The sequence below is a fragment of the Buteo buteo genome, chromosome 5, assembly GCF_964188355.1.
Source record: "Buteo buteo chromosome 5, bButBut1.hap1.1, whole genome shotgun sequence".
NCBI classification, from domain to species: Eukaryota; Metazoa; Chordata; class Aves; order Accipitriformes; family Accipitridae; genus Buteo; species Buteo buteo.
This window is the reverse complement of record NC_134175.1, coordinates 40,169,194-40,184,395: the sequence shown is the minus strand read 5'-3', so window position 1 is coordinate 40,184,395 and position 15,202 is coordinate 40,169,194. Positions and strand designations below refer to the sequence as shown.

The 15,202-nt window shown below is 37.0% G+C and overlaps 1 protein-coding gene and 1 long non-coding RNA gene across 2 annotated transcripts in view; one reads left to right on the top strand and one right to left on the bottom strand.

The window, feature by feature from the left end:
* RALB (RAS like proto-oncogene B) overlaps nt 1-15,202 on the bottom strand; it is a 55,634-nt gene that overhangs the window by 30,815 nt on the left and 9,617 nt on the right. The gene's annotated exons all lie outside the window — the stretch shown is intronic.
* On the top strand, nt 692-7,472 carry LOC142031666 (uncharacterized). The gene is made up of 3 exons (XR_012650587.1): nt 692-930; nt 3,887-3,957; nt 6,998-7,472. It is a non-coding gene; the product is annotated as an uncharacterized LOC142031666 (long non-coding RNA).

The window sequence follows — 15,202 nt, the reverse complement described above, 5'->3', positions numbered from 1 at the left end:
GAGATCAGAAGGTAAAGGAATGGAACTGTCCCTGGTTCTCCTCGTTAAGTGCTGAGGGTGCTGTTTTATTTTATTAAATCTTTGTGCTGCAATGCTGTCGTGTGTGTGCAGCACAGAGCAGTTTTAACTGCTCAGGGGAAAAAAAATGGCTATTGCTATATTTACTGCAATTCTTTCTTCAAATCTTTATCAGTCCCCAGATCCAAATTCTCTCTGGCCAATTCTAATGTTTCAGGCATAGGTGTCTTGCCAGTTAGCAAAGAAAACATACCTTTTCTCTCTGCTTTAATTTGGTTAATTTTTCTGGATTTAAATGTTGACCTATTTAAATTACACACACTGAAGTTAGAGTGAATATCTTGGGTAAAATCCTTCCTTCTAGAAAAACAGTGCTTTGCATAATAACACCCACTTTGGGAAACCATAGAAATCATTATTGCCACTGATCTCTGGAGGTTCAGACCTTCTGGGACAGAAGTAATAGGTTAAGTAGCTGTGTTAACTCCTGCTTTCACATTGGGCCTCTTTGTAGCCTCTCACAGAAGAGAAAGGGAAAGAATTAATTACTTTCTACCTCTATCCATTGACGGCTGGGTGAAATTGTATTTTGAAGTTGGGAGAGCATAAAAAAGGCCTGTCACTTAAAATAAATGGGAAAAAGAAAAAAAAGCAATCCAGCTTCATAAAAGTGACAGGTGAAACAATAGCCTATTGCCAAAACAAAATGAGGAGGAGGACTTCAAAAGAGATTTACTATAATCTGTAATTTCAGGGTTGGCAAAAATGCCAGGAATTGGAAAAAAGAAGTTACAGAGGCAGAAAAAAAGTAGGTGTGTAGCTCTGAGAAACAGCTGAGTACTTCAGGACAGCATAAAAAGGAAATATCTTCTGAATTTCTCACATCTTGAAGGAAACCAAGTTTTCTATATTGTAAGTAAACAGGATTGACATCATCCTTGCCTCATCATCAGTTTCTCCTAGCTCAAGCAACTGCAAAACAGTTAATGCCTTAGGTGGAAAAGTGACTTTCTCTTTTTGGATTTGTTTATTAGGAAAGGTCCTGATTGCAGTAATTCCTCCTCTCTGCATTATAGATTGTATCGGATCAAGAATCACATCAATATTCATCCTGCATTATAACCTGGCAGACTGAGAGCTATTTACTGTTTGATGCCATCCATGCAGAGAAGGAATAATCAGAGAAAGAAATATTGCCAGATGTGAAGGAATGTTGTTTTATAGCTAACACTCAAATTACCCAAATCTTGGTATTTCTAGGACTGTGCATGAATTGGTTTTAAGACAGATCTTGTGCATTTGTATATAGTCCTAAAAAAAACCTCCAAAACCAAACAAGTAAACATTAATTAGAACTGTTTCCTGTTTATTCTGTAACTACATGTCTCCATGGCCATCTTTTATGTTGTGCCGGCAATGTGGTGGGACCAGTTGCTCTGATGTGACTATTCACAGAAGATAAGTATTTTCAGTAAATCACATCTATGAGCTGAAACTACCAAGAACCTGGGAAGCTGGGTCTTTTCAAACAGAACACAATTATCAGTCTGCTGCCCATACCAGAGTGCTGACAATTCCCCTTCCCCCTTGCAAAAAAGAGGGTTGAGAAATTAACCACACCTATCCTGCTTCTGCAAACTGTTTAGGGGAAACCGACTTCTTTGTAGTAATCCAGTCATGACAAAGAACATTTGTCTGATGCCGCATTTTGAATTATTATGCATGTTGCCTGGTATAATCTCCATGGTTACAGATATATTTTTGCTTCAGTTCTTTAGGAAGAAAAATTCTATAGAACAATTTAGGGGAGAAAATTCCTTTTCATTGTCATTTATATTGCATTTATTTTATTCTAAGTGCTTTGCAGGCAATAAACATTCACTTTCTAAACAAGTAAGATTTCAGTAGAGATGGAAAAAATTATCTCCAGCTGTTGCTTTATCATGCCATAATGTTTTAAACTGCAGATTCTTAGAGATAGGGGCAGTATTTTTGATGCGTTTAGTTTCTAGCCCACTAAGAGTGTAACAGGGCACTGTGTGTCACTGCCAGAGTCAGGAACAACAGTAAGTGTGGTAGGATGACTGAGCCGCAAATATTTTTTTCTTTGCAAAGATTAGGACTCATACTTCCCTTCTGAGCAGTTCTATTTTGTAAGTAGAGATGTATTCTAGAAAGATGGTTAGCTGAAATAAGAGTTAGCTGAAATTAGTTCTAGAAACTAGTGAGGGGAAAGATGTAAAACCCAGATATAGAGCTCTATTCAATTTTTTTTTTCCTTTTTTTTATTTATTGTGGAAGTAATTGACAATCAAGGAGATGTATATAAGGAATTAAATGGAAAAGATGGTGGTAGACCTATTCCTAGTAAGACAGGTAGTAGATCATCAAACCTAGCTCAAGTGCTGCAGGGAAGAGGGGAGCTGTGTGAACTTTGTGGGATCTATTGATCCGATCCCTTGGATTACCATATCTATCACTGCTGAGGGGAGAGAGGCTGACACTGTTATCTCCCTCTTCTTTCTGATAAATTCGTGCTAGATGGGACTGGCACTTGCCTTGGCCTCCATGTTTGTCACTTATGCCGATACAGTGTGTAAAACCACCATCTGCGTAGCCAGTTTCCTTTTAGACAGTATTTTATAGCATCTCTGGCCTATTTTTTTTCACACAAGTGACTACAGGGGGGGCAAGGTAAGGAGCCAGTTCAGGAAAAATTTGTTTGAGGAACTATAAGGTTTAGCAGGCTGCAAATGGTGGACAGAAGGAATTCCCCATTCCTGCAGGGAGCATGTAATAGTAGTCTCAGGGGTCAAAAGAAAGGTATATAAACTAATGAGAAACTTAGAGGGAGGATCTTGAACTGCAAGGGAATTGGTGCTACCTAAGAAGTCAGTCTTTGCAGATTTAGTGATGTCATTTGCAATCTCTGGCATTAACAGAAATAAGAGGCAGATTCTCTTTTCTGCTGATACCTGAATGCTGATGAGGGACAGCTACAGGACAGGTACCTGATTCACAACCTTTACCCCAGCCTCAGTTTACAAGAGACTGAGACAGGAACTGTTGCCAGTAATAACTACAAAGAAATCAGGGGTCAGTGGAGGAAAAAGTGGTCCTGCCACATCTCCAGCACTGAGGCTGAGTCAGCAACATAAGAACAGGTTAAAGCAGCAGGGAGGTTTTGTCCCTCTCTGATGGCCAGTCCCTTGTAGCACCTGTGCAGCAATGGTTCAGTGAAGGTAACCAGAGCTGTAAATTTTTATTAATTTATTCAGTCCAAAGCCACTGTATTTTTTATCCTACTTTTTAAACCATTTTTCAATCAAAATGAATGCTAGTGTAAAACTGGGGAGAACAGAAGAAAGCTAGTTGGGAAAAACAGAAAAAAAACTATTGGATTATCTAGAATGCTGTGATGTCCTTTTTGTTCTCAAAATACAACATTTTTGCATGTGCAGAGCTCAGCTGTCAGAGTTAATCTAGGCTCAGACAATTTATCAGAAGAGGTACATGTACACTGTGCACTCAAACAGAGTTTGTTCTAAAATAAAAATAATTTAGTGAAAGATGATTTTCTCTTTGGGTGTGGATAGTCTAACAAGAACTGCGTTATACCGATTATTTGTATACTTAAGAGAATGATGCTGACCTTGCCATGATTTATGAATTTCAGTGTTCAGAAACCACAAAGCAGAAAACTAAAATATATCAGAAACAAACAATAGTAAATGAAATACGACTGTGGTTTTGGCCTTGTAGGACTTCGTGGTATTTTGACTACATCATGCACTTTGTTTTTGTTACAAACAGCAGGAAGTCGCCACACTAAAATAAAGTTCACTATCAAATCACCTTTCCATTTCAGATACAGCTGGGATTTGTTGGGATCATATCACAAGGTCATTTTTAAGGAGATTCTCACTGACATTTTGTGAGGTAAGGATTTCACATTCCAGTTTTACAAGTGTTACACTTCTGATCACCATGATTATCAACAGCATGATGGATTTAGGGCCTGATCTTGGAGCCTTTAAAGAAGGAGCTAAGTTTATTGTAAATATCTTGATAGCCAAGAATCAAAAGAAAATAAAAAATCTAAAGAGAGTCATAACAGGTCAGGTTGTCTTATTCCATGGCCCAAAGGCAAAATCAGTTATACATATATAATTTTTGGCATGTAATTTTTTTTAATGCAGTTAAGATTGCGGTATCATCATAACAGTTTATTTAAAACATTGGATTACTTTATCATAAGAAAAAAATCAACAACATTTACCTTAAATGTCACTTACTGCAGTTTAAGCATATTAATTAGTTGCATACTGGACATAGCAATCAGATTTTTTTTTGCTTTTTGCATCAATCTGCTAAATATTCAAAAATCATTATTTTTTCACTCCTCAGAATTCTTTTCTTCCTTCATATAACACCTGTTTTTTCAGCTGTTTTTTACAGGTCATGTTTCCTAATTGCCAGTCAGTCCCTTTTCTTCTTTGGACTCCCTTCAGCTGGCCCATGGTTCCTGAGGTGCACTGCTGAAACAGATACATTAACTAAGGCTTTACCAGCCATATGTAGGGTAGAAGGTGTACTTCAGGGTCTTACAGATAAAGTTGAATGTGATTATCATTATCACACCAAAGCCAGTTGTGTAAAAACTGGAATTATTCCAGAAATAAATAAGGCAGGGGATTTTTCCAGAATAATAAGGCAGCTAACATTATTGAGAATTTAGCTCACTGAGTTCAACAGTGCTACCTTGTTGAATAGCTGCTGTTGGAGATTTGAGCATGATTGAAAAAAATTCATGCTAACAGATCTTGTGTCCCTTATTTTTTAACCAAATTTTCCAGATTCAATTATTGACAAATATATTAAATTAATAATGAAAATTTCTGGCTTTGATAGCAACCAGCATTCTGGCAGTGTGGGAGCAATACTTCAGAAAGAAGAAGATCTGTCAATTAAAATAACACAATTTTTAAGTACCTACTTCTGTCTACAATCTCTAATTAAGTTGATGTAACTTAGAATGAGGTTAAAATGTCCTTCTACAAATTAAATCAGAGCATTTTTTTATGCAAACATATTCTTACACCACAAAAGCCCTTCTTCATATTTAGCCTGCTATCTTCATTGTTACTAATGCAGTTTTCTCTCTTCTCTTTCTCTCTTAATCACAACATCTACTGCAAACATTTGAGAGCTTTTATGCCCCTTTACCATTTAAGTGGCAATAGAAATATTTTTTTTCTCAAGCACCTCACAATTCATAGGAGGGATCCTGGGACCTGAATTTTGTAATAAAGTTAGTTATTGTTATGGTAGTATTTTACCTATTCATCAATGGCACACCTTCTAGAATTAACTCTGATATGACTCAGTGGCTAAAAAAATCAGACTTTTCTTGCACCTACAACATAACTTTGCATTATCATGCTGGCAAATGTCAAATTAAAGAAGGTCTGAATGTGAACTTGAATGGAAAATCTCTTCTGGAAATCCAAGTTCTATATGAACTGGTTTGGATGGTGAAACAAATGGCTACAAATTTTGTCTACCAAAATTCCTCTTCAGCTGCACTTTGCTACAGATTCTTTACTCCCTAAACTTACACAATATAACACTTCATTGTTCATTAGTTGCTGTATTTCAACCCAGAGGTGAAAGCCTCAAAAAAGTGGGTAAAGTGGGTATTGTAGGAAACCTGTAGGAACTTATTCCACCAGTGAAGTTTATGAGGAAGTTTCTGTGTCTATGCATATGCTAATGTAAGTATCATATTGTTATGACATTACCTTATTCTCAATTATAGAGCTTGTTAAGAATATAATACAGTCATGTGATAATATTGCTGCATTTGAGAAAATTTTCAGTATTGAGCTGAATGTTCACATGTTAGTTTACACAGCATTCTTCTCTAGAAGAGACATATTACTTGTAGTTGATAACCTAATACAGTCTACAAACAGCCTCTCCTTTTTTTTTTCATGTTAAATCAATACGAGTATAATATGCTTTACATTAGGGGATTAAGGAAAGTAATTTCAAAATAAGCATGCATTGTATCCCATAACATTCTGGCTTCTGTATTGTCTTTTATCTTTTCAGTGAACAGTAACACATACTCTAGGATCTGTCAAAAGAGTCAGAGATTAACTTTTTAGAAAAGACTATTTGCTAGAAGCTAATTATGTCAGTAGTAGCAATTTACTGTTCAACATGTTAATAGGTTAATTAATATTCAAACTGTTAATAAAAAAATTGTAAATCAAAAATAAATATCTTTTTATCTTCTGATGCAATTTACATTAAGCCTCCTATTCCTTTGAAAAAGCTTGGGAGGATCTGTACTGGTTTGTGGGTCCTCAGTCTGCAAAAGTGATGTACCTTGGCCAAAGTGTAAGTTTGGGACTCTATCAGACACTGCAAGCCCGCAGCCCAAGCTTCTCCTCAGTTCCCAAATTTTGTTATTTCATTATGAGTTATTTCTGGAAAACCATAAAAATAAAACAGAAGCACCACATTAAAATAAAAATTGAAATAATTACCAAGACCCAGGAAGTTCTGAGTTGAGACTTCTGATACTGTAGGTAATGCGAGCAAGCAAAGGTGCAATATAAGGAGAAAAGAACCTTTGAGTAGATAGGTATATATGCATATATATGTGTGTACATATATATTTTTAATTTAGAAATTGAAGCCATTGTGATTAGGCACAGCTAAAATAATGTTGAAGGGTCAGAAATGCTGCTTTTTCCCAGATTTCATTGGAGCTACACTGATTTACAGCACAAGAGAACTGCATTATGTACTCACAAGCAAATCCACCCACCCTCCTACCTAAACTAATCTTCTCAAAATAAATAACTGAAATCCTAAATTCATCTGATATTTGCAGCCTAAAAGAGATTGTTTGCTGAAAAGCAGTGAACATTTGCTTTAATTTGGTCTTGTCTTCTCCCTTTCATTTCAGGAGCATGTTTTAAGACCTTACAAGCTGTGTTATAGATTTTCTGCCCTAGAGCAGAATGGCCAAAGAATGGCTTTTCTGGACATTTTTTATCAACTACAGCTTATTGAACAGCGTTATATGTTGGCTTTCTCAAGTCTTGTTTCCTTGGTTTGACATTATCACAGATGAGAGCAGAATCTGTGTATATCATATACTGCAAATCTGTGCCTGTACTACTGCTGGATCATGTTTGTTTGCAATGCAAATGCTGAACAAATTAATTTAAGAAGTTCCATCTAATCAGAATGAAAAAATAAAATTTACAGTAGGTAAGAAACAAGCCCAAGCTGTGTCTGTATCTTCTAAGAGTCCTTGGGAACTATGATTGCCCTTAATCATACGAACCACCTTTGTGTAACTTTGAGATCTTTAGTAAGAAGCTTTACACTGCCTTTCAGAGAACAATAAATCAAACTTCGACTTTTCAGAATTGCTCCTCTGCATTCAGGCATGAATTTCATCCTCAAGCTGGATTTCTTGAAGGGCAACCACAGACCTTTAGCTTCATTTTTTTCTGATCAGGCTTTCAGTAGTAGAAAATGAATTGGTTTCATCTGGCTCACATAACTATATTTATTCCCCTTATAACCTTTGTCCTTTTTTAAGGCTTTCCTTTTTCTATGCAATAGTTATCTAACATTTTAAATGGAATTACACCTAGGTCATAAGACATACAAGCCCTGCTTTTCCCCTACCTTTTTTCTTCCATACTGATTCCTGTCTGTGAAAACATCTGCAAAATGCTAAATGGCAATTGATACAGATTTAAATCACTACAGAAATGGTCACATAATGGAGAAGGTGGCCCATAATACTATCTTTCCTTTCTCCAGAAGCAGTGCAGAATGCATCAAAATTAACATGGAATCTTTCAAAACAGATAATGTAGAATTAGCCCAGAAATTAGTGGTCTGATTCTAAGCAGCACCCTCTGAGACATTGCTGTCTCTGAGCGCTGGATTTTATGGCAATTTTTTTCATGCTGCTTTCAGTGTCACTTGATTATTTGGTCTTTGCTCTTAGCTTTGGACAGTAACAATTATATTATTGGAATTAGAGAAGGGATGAAAACTGATTAGTTAGGGAGACTATGCTGAAAACTTTTAGTGCCAGTTGAGAAACCATAAGTTGCCATAAGTGAGCTGTTTGGTGGCGCATGCCAAATTAACTGTTGGTCTCAGGACAGTTTGTATAGTGTAAAAATCAACTTCATATTGAAACATTGTGATCACTATTATTTCAGTTGAACAGAAAAAGGAAGTAAACTCTCTTCAAGAACTGGTTTCTGCAGATAATGAGTGGTATCTGCATATAGACAGTGTAAGGGAAAAAATCATGGTTTTCCCTTCTGCAGATCAATAGAAGACTTCAGTCTGCAAACCTGAAGCTTAAACTCATATGTGGGTCACTGTAAGTTAATTGATAGATTAAAAACTAGCATTGGTCATTTGTACTGTCCTATAAGCATGCCTGGTTCATAGAAATAGATTGACAATGCTAAGCAGATAATGTAAGCCTGCCCATGGAAGCTAGAACTGTAAAGGCACAGATGCCACCAGTTATAGTCAATATAAACTGTGACAACTTTATGAAAGCAGGGACTGTTCAGTGTGTGCTGTAACTGTTAGATAAGATAGGTCACTCTTGCTAGTACTGTCTCTGGTTTTAGAGAATAGTATTCCATGCAAAATGGATCAGCTTCAACAAGGAGTAAATACACCCCTTGCCTAGCATAGGATAGCCTTTGGCTTGCTATTTGGGGCACTTTCCTACTAGATATGGGCTCAGATCACCTCAGAAGAGGAGGAAGTTGATGTCTGGTTTACTACATGCTAGATAGATTCTGTATCCCCTGAGACCTTGCGTACAAAAGATGAATGTTCTTCCTGTGATTTGAAATAAAAGTCTGCTACTCTCTCCTTCCTCCCTCTTTCAAACTATGGAGAAGGGCAGGATTTACAAGATACCCTACGTAATTTCTTATCAGCTTCCTATTGAACTTGTTGGCTTGCATAGATTACATTCAGAGACAGTATCAGAGTGTTACTGAATCTTACTGTAACAGCTTAAGATGCTGCTTTCCCCAAAGGCTGCCCAGTCCTTTTGCCAAAGGTCTTAAGAGAGTGGTAGATGATGTTTGTGATCTTAGCTCTTCCATTTAACAGTTATAATTAATTTAGGATGCAAGCCACTTAGGACAGCTAAGAAACAGGTATATAGCTGGGAACGGGCAAAGTAAATGGAGGATCCAAAATGTTTAACCATTTATCTTGACAAATGTTTTAACCCAACAAGTTATTTCCTTGTAAATTTAGAAAAGATCTTTATATCGAGCAAGCCTGAGGTATTACTATAGTCTCGTGGCAGTTGCCACTTCCTTCAAAGTAAGGGCAGTGCTTCATGCTCTTTGGAAAGCAAAAATGCTATGGATTTGGCCATTGTGGCTGAAGATATCCATTATGTCAAATGCAAAGTGCAATAGTCATGTCACATCCAGCTTCATGTAGTTCTGCCTTTTCAGTTTCTTTTCACAGAACCTAAGTGATGTGACCACCTGCTGAATCTCTCTTTTGGTTAGCATGTAAAGAATGCTTTGTTTGGATCAGCTGGGCTTCTTTGACTTCTCAGCACTGAAGACTCAGTAACAGTTTCCTTGTGGCTTTTCTTAAATCTTTCCAAGGGTTTTCTGGGGATAATTTGGGAACCTTTCAATTCAGGAAAAGATGGTAAAACTCAGTTCCTTTTCCACTTAGCTGATTTGTACTTTCTTACTTTGTTGTATGATACTAACAGAGATAGGTCTAAGCTGCCATTTCTAAATACAGTCTGAATCATGGCAGAAAGAGTTGCAGTGCTACTCTGCCTGTAGAGTTCAAATTTCCTCAAACTTTGGGGCTTGTCTTTAATAATTGGCTAATGATGAGCTCATCTTTACAATTCTTTCTATAATTCCTTGCCCAGAGAGAGCTGTGATTCTTAGAAAAAATTTCAGTACACTAAGTCTTAGCTAGCTTTTCTGTCATAAAGGTTCTATGTCTCTTCATGGAAGTTTTGTTTCTTAGTTCTTGTCGTGCAGTTAAAAAGTAGAAGCAGGGAAAGACTACAGCATGAAAGAAATTCAAAACCTCTGATGGGGCAGTATTTTGCAAATAGAAGTAAAAGGTTCATCTAGGATTCTTACCTGCGTTAGAAGAATTGATTATCTGCATTAAATGATAGGAATCATTGTAATATGATTCCAGATGGCCTTAAGAGACCTCAGATACATGAGTTTATTCTAGTTAAAAGAAAATGAGATCTATTCAACAGCTGTGGGAAACACACTGTCTCATCCCCAGAATTTTCCAGCTTGGTTTAAAGTTGTCCTCACGGAGTGACTCCACACACAAGTTCATTCTGCCTTGTAGTTTAACTGTTGGCTTTTGACATAGGTGTTGCATGACACAGGTGAACTACCTAATAATTATCAGGTCTTGCATCTCAGAAATCGGTATAAATCAAAAGTAATCTTTCCTGTCAGTTCCTAAAAGCCACAAGTATAAAACGTAGGTGTGATTGCCATGCTTTGTCCTTCATTGCTGCACCTACAGCATCAATTTCACCAGCAACTTTTCATCTCCTCCCTTTTAAAAGCTTATAATAAAAGGGCTGCTCCCCTTACCATGTTAGTTGTAATATATCTGCAGCTGTCGTAAAGCAAGATACTGCATGATTTTATAGATCTCAAGGTCACAAATCAGCAATGACAAAGGCTGTGGAATTTATTTCTTAAAAAAGATGGTTTCCGTATCCCTCAAGCTAAATATATGTTCCTTTTGCCTATGGAAAAAATAAGGCTTTTTATACTTTTCTGGCCAGGTAATGGAGTACCATGCTCTCCTATCCCTTTTAGAGACTCCATTCAGTAGAAAACCAGAATTAACAGGAAGACCAGCTTGTAAAGCTGACCAATAAAAGGTCTGTCAGCTTTTTTTGACGCACTTTCCTATTTCATCTAGCAAATTTCCAACAACCAAGCTTTCTCTGTCACAGGTTTGGATTGTGGGGAGGCTCTCGAGTGGCTGCTAGAAGAGGTATGAAAACATGCTAGTCCAGATAGGAAGTGCTGACCAGCTCAGAGAGCTATGATACATTAGATGGCACCACACTTGTGGCTACTCCTGGTGTTATTTTAGATCCACACCACGAAGCTACTTCCTATTTGTATTTTAGTTCATGTGCACTGTTAGCTCCCCAAGAAGCATGCCTTGTGTTCCAGCATGAGAATTTGAGTCAATTTTTAATCTTATTGACCAATATTAATTCTAGCTCCATTTTTGTTAGATTCCAAACTTTAGATTATTCATTTGTCAGTAGACTGTCAATAGCTTGTTGCTCCAAGACATAACTCATTTGTACTCTCAGTTCACCAAAGCAGCCTTTTTCAGCATGCCAGAGACATGGCTCCAGTTAGTTAGGCAGCTAGAGCTTTCAGTCAAATCCTAGTTTTTGAGCTTAAGCTTTTTCTCATAAGCCCCTGATGATTTCCAAATCGAACAAACTAGTTTGCTGGCAACCTTATTTTAGTTATATAAAAAGTGTTTTAGTTCCAGTTCCTACTCTGTTCCATGTACAAACATTTCATTCTAATTCTGCCAAAACTTTGCCACTCTTGTTCTAGTTCCTGTTAAAAAAAATGCATAGCTTCCTGGTCTGCATCCTGTTAGTGCTGACACAGGCTCCTAATATCCAATATAGATTCATCCCCCCAAGGACAGGAAATGTTCTGCTTTGCTGATTCAAATCTGACCAGAAATAATGTGGACTAAGAACGTTTCAAGAGAGCAAGTTTAGCTAAGAACAGGAGAGTTAAGAATGTAACAGTCGCAGTTATAAACACAAAGGGGAGAAATATCAGAACCTGCTTGAAAGTCCTTGATAAATGGTAACAGTAATAGTAATGAAACATAGCCTGAGAATTTAGCCTAACATCAGCATTCTTCTTTGTATGTTTTTCCTCTCTAAGGTTTTGGGGTTTTTTTTGTTTGTTTGTTTGTTGTTTTTTTAATGTATTCTGGTCTGTATGACTTGTTATTTACATTGGTTTGAGCATATACCAATTTCAATTGATATTATTTAACAAAGGTTTTACAAGTTTTTTTGCAATTTAATGTTGCTGATAATAACTTGTGTGTGGAGTCGCTCCATGAGGATGACGGCTTTAAATCTGTCATTTAAGCTGCCATTTGTGTCAATTTGTCTAAATGCTGTAAGACAACCAAATCCTCTAATAAACAGTTAAAACAATAGACTATGCAGTTAACAGTGGTTGGTTCCTGAAAATATTATTAGAAAAACTGCCTGTGGAACCGGCAACTTCTAGACAAGAAGCGAAGGACTACTAGGGCACAAGAGACTGAACTCTGATATCCCTTTCCAGGTCAGAATCAAATTGCCTTGGCTTAGGGGATATAGCAGTTCTGTGTACACAGACAGACCATTGTTTTTCAAACTCTGCTATTTAGTCACACTAAATATATTTGAAATTCACAAATTAACAAAGGGTATGCAGTAGTTGTGCAGCTGAAAGGATGAAAGTTCTCAGCTAAGGATTTTAATGGAACATGGCACAAATATATAAGTCAAGGCATAGCATAAAAAGGTGAAAACTGACCAAGTGTGCTTGTTAAAGGGAGACAAAACAAAAACAGGTAAATCCTCAGGTTCTTAATTTTACAGCTCCCTTGAGCAAATTAGGAAGTCACAGTATAGGAGAGTGAAGTTCAATGGGCGCTTTGCACACTCATGTACAAAATCATGGCTTCTCTCTCCTAACCAAATCTGAATATCCTTGTTCTTAAACAAGGATGGGTAAGGGATTTTCTGTGTTAACAGGGACTCTCTAGCTGATTTAGCATGACTAGACAGGATGCTCTCCTTCCTCTGAGCTTGCTAATAAGTATCAGGAAGTATTGCCTTCCTTCCCGTCTCCCAGCTTGCTGCCTCTACAACATCCCCTGCCTTTATTGGCAGGGCTTCCTTGCCAGATTCCAGCACAGATATATACACACTGCTAAAAAAAAAGGGGGTCCAGCCATTTATGATGGATGTAATAATTTTATTTCTTTCTTCTCAGCTGTTGTATATCACACATAAATAACTGCCATGTTTTACCTAGTGGTGACTGTATTTTGGTTGTGAAGGACTGATCTATAATTAACTTTATTATGATAATTATTATAGCAACATAATATTTTGGACATATAGATTAATTACAATTTTGGAAAGCAATGGTGTTGACACCTTTGGGCTTGAAATATGCTGTATCAACAGATTTGAATATGTTCACAGTTGTAGGGATTTTTTCAATTCTAGATGTCATGTTCACATATTTCACGCCTGTAATAATGGACTTTTCCTACTGGTGACTCAGAGGAAATAGTCTCTCCACCCAGTCTTTCACAGAATAAAACACAGTAGTTCCCCAAACTTTTCACTGAAAGAAATTGCTATTGTAGAGCAAGAATTTAATGCAACTCAAATACTACCATAAATATATGATCAAATTAAATTTCTTGTATCTTGTGACCTTGTTTGAAACTGTTGTGACCTCACTAGTTATAATTCTGGCTGGTTTGGGAACCACTGCTTTTTACACTGTTAAACAGCAGATGCATTTCTGAGTCATATTAGCAGCCTATAGCACAAGGCAGCATAGAGTCAGCATGTCCTGAAGAGAAGACTAGGGTTATTTACTGTTTGCATAGGCATCACTGGCCTCCTCTCTCCTTCAATCTTTGTATCAAGAGCTATGACCATATTCCATTCCAGTGATTTCAGCACCAAATCTGGATTTACAGTGGGATGACAGAGTAGAATTTAACTGCTATTCAGGCAAAGCTAATTTGTATTGTAAAAGTACTTCTTGTTTCCTTCTTGATCTTCACTGATTTGCATAAAGTTACAGACATGTATGATGCCTTAAAGGTGCATAAAAACAAACGCCCTTTCCCTGCAGAGATTACAATCAACAATAAGAAATAAAAACACAATATAAAGAACTACTGCCAGGAGGCAATAGATTTTTTCCATGGACTATGCTTTTCTATGGGACATGCATGCCCTTAGTAATTCTTAATCTACAATCAGTCCAGGTTAAGTACTCTGTTTCTTTTAAAGATGTAAATAGCAACGCCTAGTGGATTAGCATAGAAACACTTTATGGAAGAAATGCATCTGAGGAAGGATTTGAATGAAGATAGCATTGTGATTTCTTCCAAAAGACTTATCAGAAAAGAATTTACAGCAGAGAAGAATAGCTCCTGCCTTTTCATCACAGCTACTTTCTGAAAAACACATACTGAAGAGAGATAAGGAAACTTTCTTGTAGACTATTCCTATTATCAAACAGCAACTTCACTCCACCCTTCCCTTGTATTTGGCTTTATACAGAGTGCCTGGAGCTGCAGTTTTGTTCCAAGACTACCCTCAGAAAAATCCCCTGCCATTATCAGGCATGCTAACAAAAGAAAGAAATGTATACTTCTTCCAAAGAGGAAAAATGTAATTAACTGCCATCTATCAAAATCAGGAGAGATACCCCTTTAGCTTGACTGAAATTTAACGTAGCTTTCCTCTGTACTGTAACTGGCTGCATGTGCTGAAACCATGGACACATCCAGTAGCACTGTTCTTCAAGCAGAACTTTCAGCTGAGATTTACATCCATCTCAATTACTTGGAGTCTCCCTGAAGATAAAGTAATTGTTTCAACTTGTATTTAAGTGAGAGCTCTTGGTTTTGGTAACTTATACTTAGATTATATTAAAATTAAGACGATACTGTAATTCTTTCCATTGGCTTTTAATCTTATTTGCTCAGAATGGTGCCTGTTCCCACTAGTGAAAGAGCTTTGCTATTGACTCCAAGGACAGCAATTTCTTTTCAGTCCCCATCAGCACTATGCATACTGCACTGAAGGAAGATAGGACCCAGAACCTGCTGAATGTACTCACTTGAATAAAAAGCCTGCAAGATTAACCCATAAGTCCTGTATCCTTGTACGCATATAGAATTCACACTTAATGAAATTATTTCCATAATCACAAGAAACTCATAATTCCTGCACTTGTGCGGCAAAATTGAGTAATGTATCACATGCAGATGGCCAAAGAAAAGAGAGACACAA